Consider the following 23,847-nt stretch of genomic DNA (forward strand, 5'->3'; position numbering starts at 1 on the left):
AGACAATACAAAGTCCAAAAGTGAGATGTCTTTAAGACATCTTTTAGTCACAAAAGATGTCTTATATTCCAATTTTGGATACTTCGTATTATCTGGGTTTAGTTTAGTTATGATTTTCTTAAATTTCAAGAAAATATTTCTTAAATTCAATTTTTTTTAGATTTGCTTTTCTATACATAACAAATTTTTAAAAAATCAATGTGTTTGTGATGCTATTCAAATAATATTACTAATTATATAATAACAGGAAAAATTTTAGAATAATTCAAATTTTTTTATACAAGAAATTAAGAATAAATTATAGAAGTCAACCGATATATTTGTGATATATACATTTTTAAATATTTTATTTATTTTAACATAGAGAAAATTAATAATAGCAAATACAATATAGCACATACATAATAATACAAAATGACTTATAATTATTTAATTACTCTTTCCATGCATAATTTAATTTAAAAAACAATATTGATTAATCTTTATAATTGCCATTATCGCTTTAAAAAAATCACTCGCGTCGTGTTTCCTAAAAATTTCGCTATTTGAAATTCCGTAAGCTTTGATAAGTAACCTGCAAAAGAGTTTCTAACTAGTATCGTGTGACCTTTCGTGGCATTTGAGTGCTACTGATTTTAATACTCTCTTATTCTTTAATGTCTTGGAATGCTTGTTTTTATGTAATTTACTATTATTATATAATTATTAGAAAGTTATGATTTATATTTATGTATATTCTTGATGAAAACATTTCTCATACTTTCAAAAATTTATTTGTCTGTAAAGAATATAAATTACTCAGCAAACACAGAAATATAACTACAATATAACCTTGGAATAATACGTGATATATTATAACAGAATGTTTTAGCATAGTGATATTATTGTAATGTATTTTGTTTTATATATATATATTTATATATATTTATATATATATATATTTATATATATATATTTATTTATTTATATTTATATTTATATTTATATTTATATATATAATAAGATCTTATATGAATCTTACATTATTTCATTATTTGCTTGTTATATAATAAAGTAACAATAATCAGGATGACATATTTGTATAACATGTTATGTTGCAGCTAGATAAGGGTTATATAACAGATTATATAACAGAAAAAAGAGTTAGCGGATTATCGCCGTGATCCATTCATAATGCTGACGTTTTTGTGAACCTTGCTCACTTTATCAAGGAGGAAGAGCGCACTGATCCTGAATTGTTCCCCTAGAGGACTTCCTATAAACTTTGTTAAAGGAAGGATGCTTGAAGGATTGGGAGAGAGAGAAAAACAGTCCTTCATATTCTACTTACGTTATAGTCCACGCCTCTGTTCAAGTTATCTGGATATTTCTGGATTTCTAAAGTCTTTCTGTATTTCCTTGGAAAATATAATGCCGTTATAGCTGTAGTAATTATTTTATCAAATAGTATTTAATGTCCTGACTCAATGTCTCAATGCTGCCAATGCTAATTATGTGACATATTTCAATATGACATCTCGTTGATATTCCTTCATGTACATTGACCGTTTTCCTGATTTCGCCAATGTATACTTTTCCGCAAAAGCATATTTTATATTTCTACAGAACTGAATGAAGGCTTTCGGTCTTTAGGATTTCTCTAAGATTTGTCCGATCTTCCTTGGAGACTCAAAAATGGTTCGAATATTGTGTTTGTTCAAAATCCTGCCGATCCGGTTTGTTGTTTCCTTTTACATATAGAACAGGGCTCGGCAAGATTTGCACTTCTCGGCCGATTTTCGATTTAGTTCCGCCTTCCGCTATTTCTCTCATCTCTCGCCCCGCGCGCAATCCAAATGTCGCTTGACGTTTAGGAGCGTGTGACGTTCGTAGACATGAGGTCCACTCGCTTTGTTCACGCTATAAACTTCATTCTATTTTTTTTTGTTCATTTCATAACTAAGATAGAATTAAGCAACGCGTAAGATTGAGTACTTATGCGTTGCTTCATTCTATCTTAATTATATAATGAGCGCGGGATGAGAGCTAAGGGGAATAACAGAAGGCGGAGCCAAGTCGAAAATCGGCCGCGAAGTGCAAATCTTGCCGAGCCCTGATATAAAAGAATAGAAAGGCTTCTCTTGTTTAACTCATCCTGTAATTGTTGTATATCCAAGTTCGTTAACCTGTTAATAAGATTCCAAAAAAAGAAATAATTAGTGAAATAGAGTTAACCATCTATAACGTCCCTGCAGAGTAAACAGATGACATACGGACAAATGTAGCTAATATTCTCCGCAAGACCAAGCGTTCAGTGTCCAACATCATCAGAAAAGAGTGACACTGCAGGAATTAAAGATCCAGACATCATCGTATTTCCAGCAAACAAAGGCGACAGTTGTCATAAATATTAGATTACAGGAGGAAGATAAAGACACTTCTTTCGAATGAAACGTAGAATAGGCTGGATAAAGATTCAACAAACAAAATCATACGAAACATCAGTGTTTTTAATAAAAAAAAAAGCAGGCTTACCAGCAAAATTAAGCAACATTGAAAAAATTCCCTTTCAAGATTATATGTACTGCCGAAAATACGTAAACCTGATGTCCCTCTCAAAATAACTATCAGTGTCACAAAATCCTACGTATGATCTGTCACTTCTTCTAGCTCGTAAATTACAATTCCTAATAGGAAAGATCGCATTGCACAAACCCGATAAACTTTGTACGAAAAATCCAAAAGAATTCGTCTTCACCTTAAATACTGATGAACTTGGATATAGATTCACTTTTCATGAAAGTGTAAATCAAAGAAACTCTGAATATAATTAAGGTGTCACATAAAGTTCCTAACAACATTATCCTTTTAATTGAGTATTGCCTAACAACCACATACTTCTCCTGTAACTGCGAATTCTATGAACAGACTTCTGGGACGGTTATGGGCTCTCCCGTCTCTCATATAATCACATATATCTTTATGAAGCACTTCATGATGAAGAAATTATTCACAAGACATCCAGCAAATCAGAGTTCCGTTATGTAGACGATACATTCGTAATTTGTAGTCACGATATATAGTAAAGAACTTAATAAATCTTTAAACTTTCTCGATCAACATCCCAATATCCGGTACCATAGAAAAGAATGGACGACTCTCTTTCCTGAATGTTCTTGTCACAAAATAAGTCTGACAATCCTGAGTCATCAAATATACAGGAAGCTAACAGACAATGATAGATATCTACATGCTGAATCACATCATCCAGCACAAAACCAGACAGCAATACACTCATTTGTGCATAGAGCATTAAGTATTTCTGACAAAGAATACCTGCAGATAGAATTCAACCACTTGAAATAAACCTTACAATGGATACAATAAGAAAGATATTAACAGGACAATCAGCACAACACAAGATCAGGGCAAAGAATTCGGGCATACAACAACCACAAGATGAGTTAAACAACAGATGCTTTTCTATACAAGCCTCCCATATGTAAAAGGAACATATCGGATTGGCAAGATTTTGAACAAACACAATATCCGAATTTCCAAGCTCCCAAGGAAGATCGATCAAATCTTGAGAAATCCTAAAAATCGAAGGCCTCCACTCATTCTGCAACAATATAAAATATCTTGATTTTGTGAGAAAATATATATCGGTGAAATCGAGAGAACGGTCAATATGTACATGAAGAAACATCAACGGGATATCAGATTGAAATGTTACACAGTCAGCATTGGCAAAATACAGCAATGAGTCAGAATACCAAATACTATTTGATAAAATAATTACAAATATTAACTACAATATTAGCTATAACGGCATCATTTTCCAAGGAAATACAGAGAGGGTCTAGAAATCTAGAAACATCCAGATAAGTTAAACAGAGACATGGGCTATAACGTAAATAGAATACGAAGAACCGTTCTTTTCTCTCTCTCTTCCACCAAATACCCCCCCCCCCCTCCTCTTTAACAAAGTTTATATAAAGGGAGTCCTCCGGAGCAATTCAGTGAGCTTCTCGCCCTAATGAAGTGAACGGTAAGGAAACCTTAGCATTAGCAATGAATTATGATGCGGCAATAATCCGCAAGCCTTTTGGCACCTCTAAAAAAAATTTCGTGAAAGCCTCAAAAGTTTCATCAAGTTATACATTTATATATTTAATATGATTGTTATGTTAATATTACGATAGCAGTGTTCGACACTATAAATCTTTCATTACACTAACAAATAGCAAGCAGAAAGAAAAATGTGCATAATTATATATATATTTCATTATATAATTATTCTACATGATATTCTACATACGTGAAAATTAGTAAAAACTGATATAATTGAACTAAATCTTCAGATTCATTTATGAAAAAAATATATTGTAACTGTACGTTCCATCTGTTTGACAATATCTGTTAATCAGATACATATGTCACAGCTGTACATCCGTTAATATTACTGTGTTTGTAGATCATTGTGAAGTAGCAGTTTTCATACGGTCACAAAGATTAAGCATCGCTAAATGTGGTATAACTTAGAATGGGTGACATTATAAAATTGATTCTCTAATTCAGGAAAAATGTTTTTTTTTATTTTGTCTTTAAATGTATTCTGGAATTTTATGCTAATCGATAATACTTATTTTAATAAGATTGGATTAATTAGTTTTATAGCTTTCTGTTTTTCTGGAAATGTGACATTTATGTAAATGTAATTTCTAATGAGTGGGAGATAACAAATTACATGTATGTTATATACAATATATACTTTATATTATCTGTCACATTCTGTTTTATTAAAAGCAATATAACGCTTATATATATGTGTTTGCTGGGTATTTAAAAAAATAATAGTGATTGTATGAATAAATAAATTTATATTCTTATATAATAATGTAAACATTTCAATCTTTGATTTGGGTCATCCTTAATATATTAATTCAAATATAAAAATATCGTATGTAATAATAATAAAATATGATAATAAAAAATAGTAAGTATTGTTACACGTGAAAATTTCTTTTTCAATATGCGATAATTCTTATTATTTTTTATTATTCATATTTTGTACGATTATTTCTATATTACATTTGAAGATGATCAAGGATTGCAACGTTTACATTATTATTATACAAGAATTAATTTGTGTATGCAAATGACCATTAATATTAATTCTTATAATTCTTATTTTATATTACTTTCCTGACGGAAAAAAAACTTTTACGAAAAAATAATCACATTATTTAATCACAATTAAATAATATTTATTAATCATAAATTATAATTTTTTCCGACGATAAGTTTCAACGGTACGTTTCGACTACACACTTAGTCTTCATCAGCCGCAAAATACATAAATACCCAAATATCTAATTATATTAGGTGTTGGAATTAATTCGTAGCGTTTTACAAGTGATGGGAAGTACTTTCATTAATGTATTTTTTAATGCTCATGTGAAATAAATAACATTCTTTCATTAAAAACGCTACGAATTAATTCCAACACCTAATATTAACACATTATGAGAATCATTTCACGTTCGAGTTACAATAGATAATATAACAGATTTCTTAGAATCATCTCACCTTCGTGTTACAAAGAGTGGTATATCGCAATCATATCATATGTAGTCAAACTTGATAATTATTAAACGATGTAGTGAAGAGTCATGAGAGATTCCAATTCATCGGTTAATAGCGAGAAAGGGCAGTCAGTATGAATGAATGAATAAATTCCAGTCATATTAATGATCTAGCTCGATGTCAGATCATATAAATAATTGTATGTACATCTTTAATAATTGGTAGATAAACTAAATAGAATAAAATATTGTCAAAATTAAAACTATAAAGAAATTAACAGTTTGTAACTTAAAAACTATCTTTAACAATTAAAAATATATGATAAACTGATAATAAATTATAACTTTATGTACGTGTATATAAAAATTTTTTCATGTATATATAAAAACTAAGAATTTCTAAGATCTTATTTTAATCTATGCAGTTTTTCGTAAAATTTTTTTCGCCAGGAGTTGTTTTAAGAATTTGTCATATTTTACATTTATGAAAATTTTTGAAAAAATACCTCTTAAACTTGTTCAGATTTTATAAATTTTCTTTAGAAATTATAGAATGAGAAATCTAAAATGTTTTAAAATTCACGAAAAAAATTCTAGAAAATATAAATCTAGAAAATATAATTCTAGAAAATAAGTGCTTTTTTAGCACTTTTAAAAAGTGTTTCAATTCTATATAAAAAATTTAAAAAATTTTTAAAGTTATAAAAAATTATGAATAGATCTCGCACATTTCTTATAGAAAAATAGTCTTAGAGAATTAGAATCGATAACAACACGTTTGTTTAATGCAACAAAAACTTGTGATGAAATGTGTATATGAGTCATTTTTACAAGGGATAAACCACTGAGTGATAGAAAAATTTTTATGAAATTTTAATAAAATTTCGATAACTTGCAATAAATTTTATATTAATTTTGGAATGTTTTACCCAGTAATTTCATCAATATTTGATGAAATCGCTGGTCAAAATGTTTATTTTGATCAGTAATTTATTTTGTTTTATCGTTTATTTTGTGAAATTGTCGATAAAATCGTAATGTCGAAAATGGATGTAATACGTGTTCTGCTAATAAAGAGCCAATCCTGGCAACTCTTATTAGCACGGACACACACCACATCCATTTTTGATACTATGATTTTACATACTTAATTCCCATATCAAAAATGGACGTAATTGGCTGATATTTACATAAAAGCATTATACAAAAGTGGACATAATGGTGTGCTGATATTTACATAAAAGCATTACATTAAAAAAATCCAAATGATTGCTTTTAAGTTTCTCTCTATTAAAGTAAAGGCCGAACTACGACGATGTTGATAAAACGGACTTTTTAATTTTAAGCTGAAAAAAGTCTCAATAATAGTGATATCTTTCATTTGGTTTTTTATATTATCGTTTTGTCTCACTCAAACGCATACATCTATCCTTATCTAACATGTTGCAGCGCCATTCCTTGCAAGGTTCTGCATCTACCGCTATATACAATATCGCATCTTTACCACTCCTTATCTCAATTTACATTTATAAAATTTAATTCTAAATACTTTTTTCTAAACTTTTAATTTTTCTAATTGCATGATATTGTGCATGTTGTCTCTATAGCGAGAAACTTCTTCGTCTTCTTCTTTGAGTTCCCTTGTTTAATTTTCCAGTCCACTATATAGAGCCACTATATAATACCATGTAATGATAATAGTATTTTATTCTCATCGGAGCAGAGGACATACATATTAAAACGTATAAGATAACTGTCCCTATGACTGTGTCTGTCCCTAATATGCTTTTGTATTTCAATAGCCATAGAAAACGAATAAATAAGGAAAAGTATTTTTTTGTTAAGTTAAATTATTAATGTATCAAAGATATTTTATTTTTTAATTGTTAAAGTATTTTTAACATTTTTCGAAAAATATGAGGAATTTATGTGAATCCAATAATACGTACCGCAAGATTTTAAACTTGTTCCTATTAATGTGCCCGGAGCTAAAAACATTGTGTTATGAGTGTACAGTGATATAAGTATAATTGAAATAATGATTTATGTAACATTAACTTAAAACAATTAGCTTAAATTTATTATCTATTTCAGTATTATAACTATATTATAATGAGTCAATACGGATAAGTACACAAATTGGAGGCAAATTATTATAATTATTATTAAGCCAAGCGTCGCTTGGAGGGTTCACTAATAGAGACAAAACTATTTTTTTTTATTTTTATCAAAAACATTATAAAGTATTAACATTTTTTAGATTAAAAAAATATTATGAGAAAAACCGATATTGATTTACATACAAGCAGATTTGCTAAAAAGCTATAATATTTAATAATTAATTCAATAATAAGCAAATTGGCTTAAAGGACACATTAATAAGGATAGTTATTCTACGCCATATTATAGATTGCTTCGAGATGAAATTCATTAGAAAATTACAGCTTTTTATTAATCACTTCTCCTTAAGCAAGTTATTTACACATCAGATGAGAAACAATATAAATGTGATAAATTATAATTAAAACAGTAATGAAATTTAGAAAAATAATATATCTCCATAATTGTAATATTATATCTGTCAGAATAAATTATAGTAAGGTTTCATAGCTTCATGAAGTATAGATCCATACATTAACCAATCAGCGTCCACTGATAGTCACGTGACGAGTCTTTTTTATTATAGGATCTCTAATAGCACCACGTGTTTCGTTCAAAGATATAGCCCTAATTTACATCGTGCACTTGATACTAACTGATAAATACTTTCTGTTAAATTATTTTAATTTTGGTGATACATGCGCGCGCGAGTGTAACATATATATGATATAAATATTTAATTAATCACTTTGATACATTGCACAAATTTAGTACATCATTCTTTAAATATTTTGCTGAAATTAAGATAATTTAATAGAAAGTTACTAATAGTTAGTATGCATATCAGATTCTCGATGTAAAAGGAGTTATAGAAAATGGACTACGTGATCCGTGTGTTAAAATGGTCAATAAAAATAAAAGAGAGAGACCGTAGAAGACGACTAATTTCTATCTCTTTCCATTCAACGGTGTAACGGGAGAGAGAATGAGAGGGAGATTGGCTGTCTTTCACGGTGCCTCTCTCATTATTATCGACCACATTTGAATACTACTTAAATACGGATCGTGTAGTCCATGTATTCTGTATATCTTCGGTTTCGCGGACGTTGTAACGTGGCGCTATCTGACAGCATCTCAGCGAATGATTTTCCAGTTGAATGTAACTGACTGTAACTGACCTCGAGTATTTCCGATAACTCAAGTTTGAGATAGTTCCACTAAGACCGAAAAATATGATAGATATAATCATTGCACCTAGTATCTTCATGACAATCAATGTTGTTTTGTATACTACACAGATTTTTGCATAACGCATAACACATAGTGCATAAGAGAATTAACGAATCAAAGTTCTTTTCCGTGAAGTGAAAGGAAAGGAAGAATTCAGATTGGTTGATTCTCTATGCGTTATGCGTTAGAGACATTTTACAATAAGTCATTAGTTATAAATCAGAAGTTAGAAGCTGGAAATTGATTAATCACAGTCGTCAATTTTTAGCTTCTGACTTCTGATTTATGACTAATAGTTTATTATAGAAGGCCCATTATGCTTTATGCAAAGGGTCTGTGTCGCGGCCCTATGAGTTAGTTAGCTGATAGCAATGAAATCGGAGCAATAAAAAATAATTTCGCAAAATTGTACGAATTGTGAGACGCAATATACTTTTATTAATTTATTATTTATACTAATTTATTATTATTATTATTATTTTATTAATTTATACTAAGATTAAATTTACTTAAAATTATTTAGGCTGTGTTCCAAAATTTACTGTCAGTACTAAAAATTTATAGTTTACGTCACGTGCACTATAGATTTTCAGTACTGGCAGTAAATTTTGGAACACAGCCCATATCATGTAAAATTATCGTGCAATTATAAAATGCATTACTGTAAATTGAAAAAATTTAACTATACTTATTTAAATTCCCGATAAAAAATTTTTCATACATGAATATATATAATATGCATAAATATTCATAAACATATATAATTATATATGAAATATGTTACATAATTTGAAATAATTCTTTTTTTTTGTAAAATTACTTTTTAGTGTACTAAAAATAATAGTAATAATGAGAAAATATAAAAATAATTGAAGGAATAATTTTTGCATTGTTTTAGAAAAAAATCAAGTTTGGAGAAATGTAAAAAAAATTGCTCATATACATAACTATGTATAATTTTACATACAATTATATACAATTGTATATGAGCAATTCTGCTATTATTTTTCTTTAATCACGTGAAGTTTTTTATCAATCTAAAATAATTTTACTCTTTGGAAATAAGTTGACATAAATTTTTTATACATAAATACTAAACATACATGAAGTATTCTATATACACTCTATATAAATATAAACACTTAGGTACATCTAAGTTTTATAAGATATATTTCCTTGAGTCATGCTTCATAATTTTTTAGTATTTTGCGTTCGTCATGACGATTGATCGTCCTTTCTTCCAAAGAAAATCTCAAGGAAAATCGACCATGAGTGTCTGCTCTTCAGTATCACGAATATGACACAGTTTAATATAGTTTCCCCCTCCGGTATCGTACTAATATTTAAAAAAAAATTAATACTAGGAATTTGCAAAAAATGCAGGAGTTCCGTGACTATCTGTGCCTACGAAACTTATCGTCGCGTTTGAACGGGTAAACAAATATGCGCAGAGAGTCACATTGTGCGAAGGACATTCCCGCACGCACAAGCAAAGTGAGCGAGCGGGTCTGCTGCCATCGCCGCTCTGGAAGTGTCTTCTTCACACTCGAAGGTTCCCATTATTGATTCGTCCGACGGAAGGTTCATCCGTGAATGTTTCCGCCGTCTGTGCGCCAGCGCACAACTCATCTATACAGCTTGTCAAATTTTCAAACTCATTCAAGTGAGACTTTGGACTTGGAGAAAAGCACTACACAGAATTAAGAGAGAGGAAGAGAAATAGAGGAAGAGAAAAAAAGAATAGGAGAGTTTGATAGATGCAGTTTTTGAAAATCAAAGATCTGGATGCTCTCCGAAGTTGATTCTCTCTAACTCAGGAATTTGCTTCTATTATTAATTTAATTTGTAGAAATAACGAGATAGAAGATATATCTACTTTAACTCGAGACACCGATGTTTTTCGAATTCTAAGTGATTAAGAGAAAAAGAAACGCTAATTGGAAGAATGTACCGAGATAAAGAAAGTTTTGCTCAGTTAATTTTTAACACTTTATTTTACAGAGGAACTTGGATTCATTGTTTTTTAATCTTTCTACTCGTTCAGTAGACGCGATAATGAGGAATTTCTTTTCCTGATGGCATATCGACACCGCACTCTATAAATAACTGTTAGCGATAACATGTGATTTAATGCATTCGCGACAATGTACCGCACACTCTTTTTCGACGAACCGTTGCTCCCGTCTATCATTCTGATAATTTGGATGGAATTATCTCAGCTACTTCCCTTACACGCGAATTTCTTATTTACATTAATTCATAAGAATCTTGATTTACAAATATTAATACATATACATTAATTATTTATCGATTAAAATTTTGCAAGAATCGAGAGAGAGAAAAAAATCAAAGAAATAAAATTTTCTGCATTCAATGTCCTTTTTTTCACTCGCACAAGTATCACAGATAAATAAAAGCAATTTGTATTTCTACTGCATATCAAGTTATTTCTACAAACGATTGTTAACTTTCTGAAGAAGCTTTCTGAAAATAAAATTCACTCTTAAGGGTTACGCCTAGTCATGAAGTCGTAAAAAAAGAATTTTCATAAATTTTTTTTTAAAAGATGTATAGTTTGGTATAAAAGTTTTATGTTTTTTTTTAATGTTTTTATATTTAAAAAAAATTTTTTTCTATATAAAGTCTTCATCTTTTATGCAAAAATATTTATAACAAAATTATAACAGATGTTTACGAAGTCATTTTTCAAAAAACGTTTTGAGCAATGTTGCTCGGAACCAGATCATTAGAGATTAAAAATTCAAAAAAATTTAGTTAATATATGAGTTTATTTAGTCTTTTTAATTGATCAATATTTCGATAAATTGAATTTCGACAAAATGACAACTGTACAAAGTTGAGGTATCATTTTCATTTAAAAAAGCGAGTATTTTTTAGTCCATAAAATAAAATAAAATACATATATGTTTAAAAAAGTCCTTCGATTAAAGATTAGATTTTGATGTTTAAAAAAGATATACAAAGTTAGAGATAGATTGGTGTAGCGGTTTTTGAGATATCTTGTTTACCGACTTTTAAAAAGATAGTTGTAAAAAAAAACTTGAAGTTTCAAATGCAGTTTACACTAAATATTTTTCAACTTACACAGAATTTTTTAGGTCCATGTACCACATCATATATTTTAAAAAAATATTTTAGAAAAATTAATTTTTTTCTAATTAACAAGGGAACTTCCCGAAGTATTAATTTCTCATTTTAATGAAACTTTGCATATATATAGGGTACGTAAAAAGATGAATTTAGAAAATATTAGTTGCGGCGGAAAACCGGTTTGTAGGAGTGAAATCACTCCTTTTATGTGTAAAGTGGTTTTCAGCTTTTTCATTATATTATATCTCGAAAACTATTCGAGATATCAAAAAATATTTTATTAAAAAAATGTTTTAAATGTTTTAACTATATTCATTCATGCTAACATTTAAAAAATATTTTTTTAATAATTATTTTTACAAAATATTATTGATATAATTAAATAGAGGTAATTTTATTATACAATTTTTATATAAAACATTTTTTGATATTTCGAATAGTTTTCGAGATATAACAAAAAAATTGAAAAGCTTTATATTTAAAAAGGGTGATTTTACTCTTTCAAACCGTTTTTCCACAGCAACTAATATTTTCCAAAGTCATCTTTTTACGTACCTACCCTGGTAGGATACGTACATAAAGATTTATTAAAATCAAAATTTGACATCTTGCGAAGTGTCCTTGAGCGTAACCTTTAAATCCTTTGTTACTGGGATATTGATCCTTTTATGCGAATATCATATTTTTTCGGTAGAGTGTTTCAGTCTTATTGATTTGTTGCGAGAATATAATCCCAACAAGAATGAGCATACCAATAAGATTGTCGTGTGCATTGAAAGCATGATTTGTGCTTGTATCGATTCACACATTTGTCGGTCCTGCGATAAAATGTATCACGCAAATTTTTTTTGCACTCAGGACATAGAAATCCAATTTAATACGGATGACACAGGCAAGCTAAATATAGTGAAAATTTACCTAGCAAACCTTAAATTAAAAAAGAAAGTACTACAATTCTTGCCTTAAAAAATTTTTTTTAACTTGCTCATTTGTTCACTTATTTAATGTTAATTTTTTCGGTTCCATTTTTTTCTATACTATAAAGTGTAACATTTATCTCGATAAGAGATTTAGTTATTAATTTCGAAATGCATCTTCTCGCATTCCTCCTTCTTCTTACATAATTTATAGAAAATCGATAAAAAAGTTGCATAATACTTTTTAATTTATGTATCAGAATATAATTATGATTTCTTAAAAAAATTATTATATTTTAAGGAAAATTATTGCCTATCAAATTCTATGCAAATAAATGAGATATATTACTCGCAACTAATGACAAAATAATTATTACAATATATTTTTATTTAGAAAAAAGTCTTTTTAAATATATTTTCGCGAAAGGTGTGCTTTCAACAAATCGAATGTTTGAAAAACTATTTCAATTAATATCTCCATAATGAATTTCGATAAATATAATTGTAATTTTGACACATTTCATTCTGGATGCTTTCCAGCAAGAGACACAGATGAATGTAACATAGTGAATCATTATATCTTTGTTGTTTGCTAATGTTAAACGAAGTTAAATGAGTGATATGATCACTATATCACTTGCTGGAAAGCGCCATTTAACATATAAGCACTTTCGCAATTCTCGCAAGGAATGATTATCCAAAAAGGGGATGTTTTTCGATCGGTTAGTAGGTGGTGGATGTTGGTAGGTGAACAAGGCTCAGCAGGGACGCGAGCATCCCTCTCTCGTCAAGAAGAGGTAGTAGTAGCAATCGTTACTCCCGTCTGTTGGTTCGTCTACCAACCCCGCGGGCGGCAGGGCAAATGCTACCCCTGCACCCGAACGGTATCCACCTCCATCACAGCCAAGCTTTCACCGATCCCGATGATAGCGACGACTGCAATCTTAAAAGTCAGACGACACGCGTTTCTCTCGATTGTCCGACATCTTCAATATTTCATATTCAGAATTTTTCAGAATCCAACATGAATCAATGTAAATTGTCAAATATCTGAAGGAATTCCTCTGTCAACTGAACTTTTAACGGAATCATTTGACCGAGCCAAAATGTATTCAAGGATATTTTTAATCATCCTTATATCACTTTCTTGTAGTAGGACGAAAAAAAATCTCCATATTCCTTGCTTACGGAGCGAAGCGATTTTATTCCCTCCTCTCTGTTTACGGGGCAAAGCAACTTTCTACGCGAAGCAAGATCCACCTGATCTCCTTCCTGTTTATGGGGCGAAGCAACTTTCCACGCAAAACAAAGTCCACCCCTTTCTGTTGACAGGACGAAGCAATTTCCCACGCGACAGGATGAAACGATTTTTTCGTTTATTATTGTTATTTTGATATCTGTTGGCTTTACAAACATAAATTCTCTGCTGTAAAATACAAATTTTCTGCTTTAAAAACACAAATTCTCTGCTTTAAAACACAAATTATTTTTTATATAACTTTTTTCTTTAAAGCAGAAGATTTATGTTTTTAAGCAGAGAATTTGTGTTACCTCTAGTAGCGTACGACTTTCCACGAAAAGGTCCATCCCACCTTTCCCTGCTGCTTAAAGGTGCACAACTTTTTACCCGAAGGGGTAAAAAGATCCACTCTACTTCCCCCTCCCCCCTATCTAGAGGCACAATTTAGTAAAAGAGGTCATATTCAACATCTAAAAAATTACGAAAAATGATTATGAGAAAACGTTCTATTTTTTGTTTAAGACTAACATAAGACTAACATAAGAGGAATACCATCCAAAAATTTTGTCTTGTAAATGATTCAGATTTACATAGATAATACGATAATTTAACTAAATGCGCTTTGTTATACAAACTATCATAGAAAACGCATATAGTATAATACAATTTAATAAAAATGTAGTTTTTAGAAAGAAATTATACAGTATCGTAATTTTGACATTAAATTTTTTAATGCTAAATATGTGCTAAATATAATTTTAATGTTCTATCTACTATTCAGCATTTTGATTTGAGCAATATACACGATGCACAGGAAAAAGTTAATATTATTTTTATATTGAAAGGCATAGAAATATGCTTCATCCAATTTCTATAATAAACATTTTTATTTATAATAATAAATACAATTATAGTGAATAAATAATAAATACTTTTTAACATTCGCTTACTATTTATGTGGTAATAATAACACTAACAAATAAATTTTTAAAAAACTTAAAATTTTCAAACATTTGTGTGTGATTATATTAATAGCACAATTGACTATATTTGCATGGTTAAAATAACTACAGGGTTGGCCATATTCGACGGAAAGATGTTTTTTTTTCAATCATGGGAAACGTCGTTACTCGATCTAACATCTCTTTCCCATGATTGAAAAAAAAAACATCTTTCCGTCGAATATGGCCAACCCTGTATATATGTATATATGTTCCAAAAAATGCCTATAAAATAGTTAGGTTATGATAATTACAACTATGTTTTTTTTTAGTATTGAAACCTGACTATTTGAAAAAATTTTGGAAGACAAAAGATAGACATTATTAATAGTTGTGATTATTTTTATATTGTAATTTGATCAGTATAATAAAAGGAGTATACATACTACGTTGTTTTTTATACTTATTGTTAGTTATGAAATTACTCCATTTTTCTTAGTAACAGAATTTGTATCACGACTAACCAGACAGTTATTAAATAAAATATAATCTGTCGAATAAAATAGAAAGACCAAGGACTTTCTATTTTACTTATTATTATTCTTAAAGATTAATTGTTAAAAATCGTTATTCGCCGCACTATTATTGACCGCACTAAACACATATCTGAACTTTAAAATATTTCTCAAGTTTATCGATGTTTCTTTTTTCTTTTTCATATTTGTGTGGTTTGGCATAGTCATTGGTATCGGTTACAAGTGTGTGTGTGTGTGTATATATATATATATATATATATATATATATATATATATATGTATGTATGTATATATACAATATATATATTCTTACGAATCTCTATCTCGATCGCATCGCGATGACAATCATACTTTCAACAGTTCGCTCGCCGCGCCATAGCGTGTGTCCTATAAATAGAATAAATTTTAAGGGTATCCCACGCATCGCGACAGCTGCCGCAACTCGACTACGATATCGAGGAATTGCCATCATGCGTTTTCCGCTGTACATTTATAGCGTTTTTCGACGTCAATGCACCGCAGATATGCAGTATACAATTTCCATGTATCGTACAAAATGCAATTATGTCACTATTATAAGAGAAAATTAAAAAAAAAAAGATTCTTTCCATATTTAGAAAACTTTTATTATTATTTACGTCACAGTCTTGCCCTTTTCCGTTTATTAAAGAGGCATTTATTAAACGACGATTCCAAAACTACATTCCAAAACGTCCTCTTCGAGGAAGATTTTACTCTATATGCTATAATATATGTTACGTATATTATATTTCGAGTAAAATTTTCCTCGGGGAGAACGTTTTGGAATGTATCCTAAATAAGTTAAAACATCGATATATTTTTTTATATATCTTTTAGATTTACTATTAAAAAAATAAATTCTCGATAATAGTAAGATCTCTTCATAGAACTTGAGGAAAAGCATAATTAAGTACGATTATTAATTAAATCTGTTGTTTTTGGCTTTGAATTTCATTTTCGACACCATATCCTCTTTCTCATAAATAATGTGTCTTGCTTCCAATCTTTCAACAGGACCAAATACATGATGATAAGCGTGCGCGCGCGTTTCTCTTTGCGGGTCCGGAAATTGCGACCGAGCGCCCTATTTTATTCATAAACGCTTATAAGGCGTGCATCGGAATCAATATACATATGTACATACAGCCGCGAGAATGGTTATACATATACTTAAAAAGATTACGTAAAATTCGTTTAATACGACAGCCTTGCATCCTACTTGATTACATGTATCACATTAAATTTTGTCTTGATAGAATGAGAGAAAGAAAGCAGGATGAATAAGTTATACCGAAATTCTTTGAACATTAGCTAAGCCAACGTATTGCAAAAAATAAATTGCACGCATTTGCGGGTTTTAATCTTTCCCGGGCAAACTTTAAAAAGTAATCTTTTTGTACATAATTTACCTTTCCTAATTTAGATACAACTTTTCCCTCTTTTCCCAACATATTTACACATTGCAAATAACAAGATTAAAATTTGTATGCATATATATTGAAGTATGCATATAAACTGAATACTCTTCTTATTCGGCGCAATTCAAATTATTACATATGTAGAATATAGATTCACACGAAAAATATTTAAGTATCCAGCTTCGACTGTTATGAACATTGTCCCTTACTTGTGTATTCACAGTATATTATACAGTTTCAATAAATCGTTTATTATTGATTATTTTTATTATTTATTAAAAAATGTCTCGTGTGTATCTTAGCACATACAATGTCCTTAAGATCATCGTAATTTCTTTTGTCTATAGACGGTAAAATGTGATAGCTGCGTGACTTTGATTTTGGAATTATTAAACTTGGAGTGAAAATATTAAAAAGATAGAAAAGATATACCTTCTCTATTTCAAGTTGCGCGTGAAAATAATAATTTTTCACGAGCCAGCAATTTGAAATTTTTGTATTCTGATTCCATTCTGTTGAACAGCGTGCATCGGCTGGACTTATTGATTTATTCAGAGAGTGAACAACTACCACCATCATCATTACCACCACTACTAACCGCTGCTACCACTACCACCTCCCTTTCCCTGGACGACCAACGTTGGTGAGCATACATGTCATTGTCCTCGACCACTCTCACTATTTCCAACCCCTAGCGATGTAACCTTGCAAAATTGCAGCTGATACTGTATCTCCAACAAGTTAGCACACTATCTCGTCATACTCGGTCAATCTAGTGTATGATGTACTAGCGTGATAAAAGAAGGAATTTTTGCTAGTAAAAAATTTGCGTAATGGGTGTAACAAAATATGTATATGAAAAGTGTCCGCATATCAAATTAGAGTTGATTATGAGTTGATTAGGCATCAATGAAAGAAACATTTTCACTAACTTTTAATCTTTTATTTTCTTATTACTGTGACAGTAAAACATTTTTTTATTATAATTTTTTTTCTTTTTCTAATTCACAAAAAATTAAAAAAAAATCATTGATTTTTTAGTGATCAAGAATCATATTTGGAAATTTTTTTAAAGATTTTTAGAATGCACATTCGAATTTTTAAAAATTCAAAAGTTTAAAATTATCTAATAGTAATAAGTAGTTGTAATGAGAAGGTAGGACTATATCAGTCTCTATATGTTGTTAAACTTAATCAAAGGATTACTTATAAAGAATTCCTCTGTGATGCCTGCTAGGCTAGTACGAATTACGAAATTTTTCTGTATATACAGAATACGAGATTTAAACTCGCGACCTGTCCGATTATGAGTCCGTCGTTCTCACATGGAGCCACATGATATCCCTGTTAATGTTTAAATGAAATTATCCAGTGACTAATTATTTTTTTTTGTTATTATCTTTCCAACATTATTCACCTCAAACTATAATATTTCGAATTTTTTGGAAATATACGTCAATGTTAAAAAAAATGAAAATATGATTAAGTTCTTGTACAGAATATTAACTTAATTATACTGCTGATCATTAAAATTGCAACAATAGGAAAAATGTACAATATTATATGGAACCGAAATTTAGGTAAAACTTTACATTAAGGAACCCCTCTCCGAAGACTTTGACCTTGACATATGTCTCTTAGTCATGATCCTAAATAACCTCTAATAGGTTTTAGTCGTCGCTCGTTATTCATTAAAAAGTTATTAACATTCCAAGTTGATAATTTTTCCCCGCTTTGTGAAAAGTTGGATAACTCTAGATAGAGGGAAAGTAAGGGTGGACCGATTAGGGGAGTACGATTTCCTAGATGAAACGAGATTCACCCCATCTTCTCATTATCTAGATGCATTCGACTTTCCACATAAGTAGGGACTTAATTATTAATAAAATTCTTTATTTCCTATTGAAAGTCGAACGCCTCTAGGCAGGGGGAGGGAAATGATGTAATCAATAAATTTTTTGCTATAACTTTTAACAAATAATAAGCGACAACTTATTGAAGGTTACTCAGAGTCTTGGCAACATAATATCAAGGTTATCAAAAAGAGGTACTCTCTAATAAAGTTTTTTAAAGTACCTAAATTAATACAAGTATCTAAATTAGTACATAAATTAATACAATAGTGTTACATTGTTGAATACAAAATTATAACACTAATATTATGTTATTTTTAGTTAGTGTTAACTACAAGACTGTAATTCTTATTCGAAGTATAACAATATTTAGTGTAATAGTTCATTGTGCTGCATAATATATACTTTAAAATAGTACAATAGTGTAGTACAGACTCAATACGTTTTTAAAACTTATCACTTATTATCTAATAATGAGAGAGAAGGTAAGACTAAGCGCTTATTTAATTCGTCGAATAAAGAAAATATTATTCTAATAAATCTTCAATTTGTTAATCATTACCTTATATTAAAAGCATTGTATATTTACCATATGTTTAAGTCAATACTATAAATATATTAAATATTAAATTTATATTATAAATATAGTAATTATGTAAATGTTTTTAATATAGAACAATAATAATTAACCAAATTTTTATGAAGTATTAGAATAATATCTTATTTATTCAAACAATTAAATAAGCGCTTAGTCTTATTATTAGATAATAATGAGCGAATAAAAAAAGATAACAAGTGATAAGTTCTGTTAAATTCAAACAAGCCTGTACTGTATCGTTGTACTACTTTAAAACATAAATTAATACAATATTACTATTACACTGAATGCCGCTGCATTTAAAATAAAAACAATGATTATCAGTCAAAAGCGATTACTAAACAAAAAAAGGATTTTTTTTTTAATGTGTATTTCTTAAATTAATACAAAAGATTTCAGTGAAAAGGAATCAGAAAATGTACGTACTGTTGTAATTTCTATCGCAAGAGTACGCTAGTGATCAAACTCACAGCGATGTATGCATGCGAGAAAAAGTATTTGTTTTCAAACATTTGTAAACATCATTTGTCCTTGTTTAATTTTGATAGACAACAAGAATGTAATAATGCTAAAGGCCATGGTACATAGAAAAACTTAAAACGTAAGACTTAAGCGATAAGGAAATCAACATGTATATAGATTCGCTACTGCTCACGTTGTGGTCTTATGATCTCTACTGTGATTGGTCGATTTGCTTATTGCTTAAGTCTTGTGTCTTAAGTTTTTCTATGTGCTATGGCTTTAACAGCGTGTGAGCGTGCAAAGCGAACGCACTCAGAGTGAGCAAAACAATCTTCTATATACATTATACTAGACTAACTCTATCCCTTTAACTGCTGCCAAAAATTTGCCAAAGATATACGCATGCTCAAAGTAAAGTTCACGCCAGTCCACACATTTAATCACAGAGAGATATACGACATCTTGAACCAATCATAGAGAGGCAACATCTTGATGTCGAAGCTGGGATCTTAAGTGCTTAAATGATTCAAAACTATATATGTCATCATGAAATGTTGTGTATCGAATTATCTTTTGAATTTTTTAAAACGACAGAACTATACTAATAATACAATAATTTGCATTTTAAAAGAATCTTACCCTTCCAGCAGACGCGCTGTGTACAAAGGACACCGTATAAGACTAAAAATTCGAAAGATTAAAGCATAATATCATCAAATAAGCATTATGCGATGAAAGTTTATGATATCTAAATAATCATTTACTTAAAAAAATATGTGTTACCTTTTATTAGAAAATGAATTAATAAAAAAAAGTTTTATGCGCTTTCAGTCATATTTCAGTATAATTATTGCAAATAATAATTGTCGTCGAATATTTTTTGCAAGTAAAATGAAAACATTTGTTGCATTTGAGGATGGTGGTTATATTTTTGCACAACTTGCATCTCTCTCGCTTTTCACCAGCATTGAACAATTTCTGTGTATCCTCTGCAGAAACATTTTTTTGAAAAAATGTCCTGATATCTTAAAAATTGATTCTACGTAAACAACATACGCTAACAGAACGCGATCTGAGCGAATCGACAGCCCGAAAGACACTGAAGGAATACCTTGGGGGAAGCCGAGACCCAGTAAATAGATTTTACCTGTATCCCCTTCATAAAACCGGCGCATGGGTACGAAGAACACGTGCGCGCTCGCTGAAAGATTAATAATGATGATAAACTTATTAAAATCTGTTATTAAAATAATTTTATTGCGAAAAATATTATAAAAATTATAAGTGTGAAGACACTTAGGCAAGCGGGAGATCTGTGTTTGATTACCCGACCGAGGTAATATTTTTCGTAAAATTATTTATAAATTTTAATAAGTTTATCAGCATTAAGATTTCTTCAAGATGCCTATAAGCATCAAATTAGTATATTACTATTATAATTCTGTCAGAATTGCGAAAAAGCCTAAAAAAATCAATTCGGCGCGTAATGATATGTAATTTTAATGATATGTATAATAATATCAAATTTAAGCACTTAAGATCCAACTTCGACTGTTAAAGACTTTTATTTCCTATTAGTTGTATAATATATTCACATGTATTAGGTGTTGGAATTAATTCGTAGCGTTTTACAAGTGATGGGAAGTACTTTCATTAATGTATTTTTTAATGCTCATGTGAAATAAATAACATTCTTTCATTAAAAACGCTACGAATTAATTCCAACACCTAATATAATCCAATAAGTTTTTTCTTTGATATTATTTAAATCTTATAATCATATATCCTATATTTTTTCCTATATTTTTAAATATATATCCATATTATATTCATCTCCATTTCACAATGAAACGGGATTTTAAAATAGAAGACGCATCTATTATGAATAAAATAGCCATTCCGTTTCGAATAATTGATGTAATGTATTATCGTTCCTTATCTCAACTAACTCATCCAACTTCCACATTCGTTGGGTAACATATACATTGCGCTATTACACATTTACTCACTTTCGATTACCGTGTTTTTTACAGTTACTAGTCTTAACGGAATGCGCCTTTACTTTGTATGACAAGGCTTTGCATGATTTCTTTTTTGCTCGATTGTCATGTTTCATCAACGCATTTTTTTAACTTTTTTAATATATTTAATTCTACATTTAATTTATTATTAGATCATTATAATTAAATTTCTTTACAATATATATAGATTTGTAGATATTTGAATAATGGAAGTTGGTAATAAATTCTACTTTTAATTGTGTGTGTGTGTGTGTGTGCGCGCGCGCGTGTGTACATGTATCTTGTAATTCACCCGACAATGCTCGTATACCGGTAGAGTGGACTATACTGAGTTGAAAACTCCTTCACCATTTTGCAATTTTCGTAATAGTTAACAAGATATTAATTACTAAAATTGCCGAATATTGGTCTTTAATAATTTTTTTCTCAAATACTATTAACTTTATAGAAAAATTGTAAAAGAAAAATTGTTTATTTTCTTCTCATAAAGTTCTGAGAATTTTTTCAGAATTTTTTGATACCGTATTTTATCATGTTGATAAAAATAAGAAAATAAGTACTAAAAAAAATTGATGAAAAATTTTGAAAAAGTTCGTAGAGTTCTTGCTGTAAAGTTGATAGTATTTGAGAAAAAAATTATTGAAGACCAATATTCGGCAACTTTTAGTGTAATTAATATTTTCTTAACTATTGCGAAAATTACAAAATGGTAGAGGACTTTTCGACTCAGTTTAAGCCGGTCTATCTGCCCACGAGCATAGTCGGAGGAATTACGGGACACTCTATATATGTTTCTTTAACTCCTGGAGGACCTCTAATGAAGTTTCAGTAACAATGGATTTTTTCCGGAATTAGGTTATTAGCCTAATGTGCAACCGAGCCTAGGAGATCCATACATATATATCCAATGATATATGGGACCTAGTTTAACGCCAGATCCGAACGGCACTGGTTATCAAAAATCTTTTAATCACCAGATGGAGCCATTTTCAGTTCCTTAAACAAAAAATCGCGTATGTGGGCGTAGGTGAGATTGAATCGGATCTACAGATCACGAGTCAATCGCACTGAGCGGCAAGCCACTCGATACTTTATATATATATATATGTACACACACCACCAACCCACCCACACATACACACACACACACACACACCTCTCCCTTCTCCCCACAAACACACACACACACACACACAAAATACATGCACATACATACATATACATATATAGAAAGAAGGTATTCAAGACAAGTCACCTTATGATAATTTATTTTGTTAACTCTGTTATTGTTAGCAAAAGAGAAAAATATAATACTTCAAACGATAGAAATCTGTTTGATTTCAAGGGAGATATCCGAAGAGATTTTGATTATAATTAGGAAGGATAAGGACATTTCAAGGTCGCCAACATGTTTTTAAATGGAATAAGATGTTTTTCATTTCTTTCATAATAAAGCATTTTAACAATGAAAGGCATACAATGATACGTCATTCGAAGTTGGTTTCAAAAAAAATCATTTATTTATAAATGAAAAAATCATTTCCTTAACTTACTATTTTAGATATATCATATTGTACATACATGTTCAAAACAGTATTTTTAAGCATCGATGCGTACTCTAAAGCGATTCAATGGAATATAGCACATTTTAAATTTTACTATTATTAAACATGACTATTATTTAAATTGTCTATTTTAAGTGACTCTTCTTGTATACATACACATATACAATATGCATGTATAAATAAATTCTATATATTCTACATATATTCTACATATTTTATATTTGTATGTTTATACCTTATCGTAATTTCGATTATTCTTTGCTGTTG

General features: G+C 29.6%; 1 protein-coding gene and 1 long non-coding RNA gene across 10 annotated transcripts in view; one reads left to right on the forward strand and one right to left on the reverse strand.

Moving 5' to 3' along the window:
• The window catches only part of LOC105153261 (uncharacterized), a 177,108-nt gene that overhangs the window by 136,238 nt on the left and 17,023 nt on the right, over positions 1–23,847 (forward strand). The window contains exon 12 of one of the 9 annotated variants that reach the window (XR_015544710.1): positions 17,605–17,724. The exons of the other annotated variants lie outside the window; for them this stretch is intronic. The gene's annotated coding sequence lies outside the window, so the exon portion shown is untranslated. The remainder of the gene's footprint in view (positions 1–17,604; positions 17,725–23,847) is intronic. 9 annotated transcript variants of the gene reach the window in all.
• LOC147910918 (uncharacterized) lies at positions 971–23,843 on the reverse strand. The gene is made up of 3 exons (XR_015544737.1): positions 20,778–23,843; positions 5,492–20,675; positions 971–5,354 (listed from the first exon to the last, which is right to left on the reverse strand). It is a non-coding gene; the product is annotated as an uncharacterized LOC147910918 (long non-coding RNA).

The sequence above is a fragment of the Acromyrmex echinatior genome, chromosome 1 (assembly GCF_024713525.1).
Source record: "Acromyrmex echinatior isolate Ae372 chromosome 1, ASM2471352v2, whole genome shotgun sequence".
NCBI lineage: Eukaryota > Metazoa > Arthropoda > Insecta > Hymenoptera > Formicidae > Acromyrmex > Acromyrmex echinatior.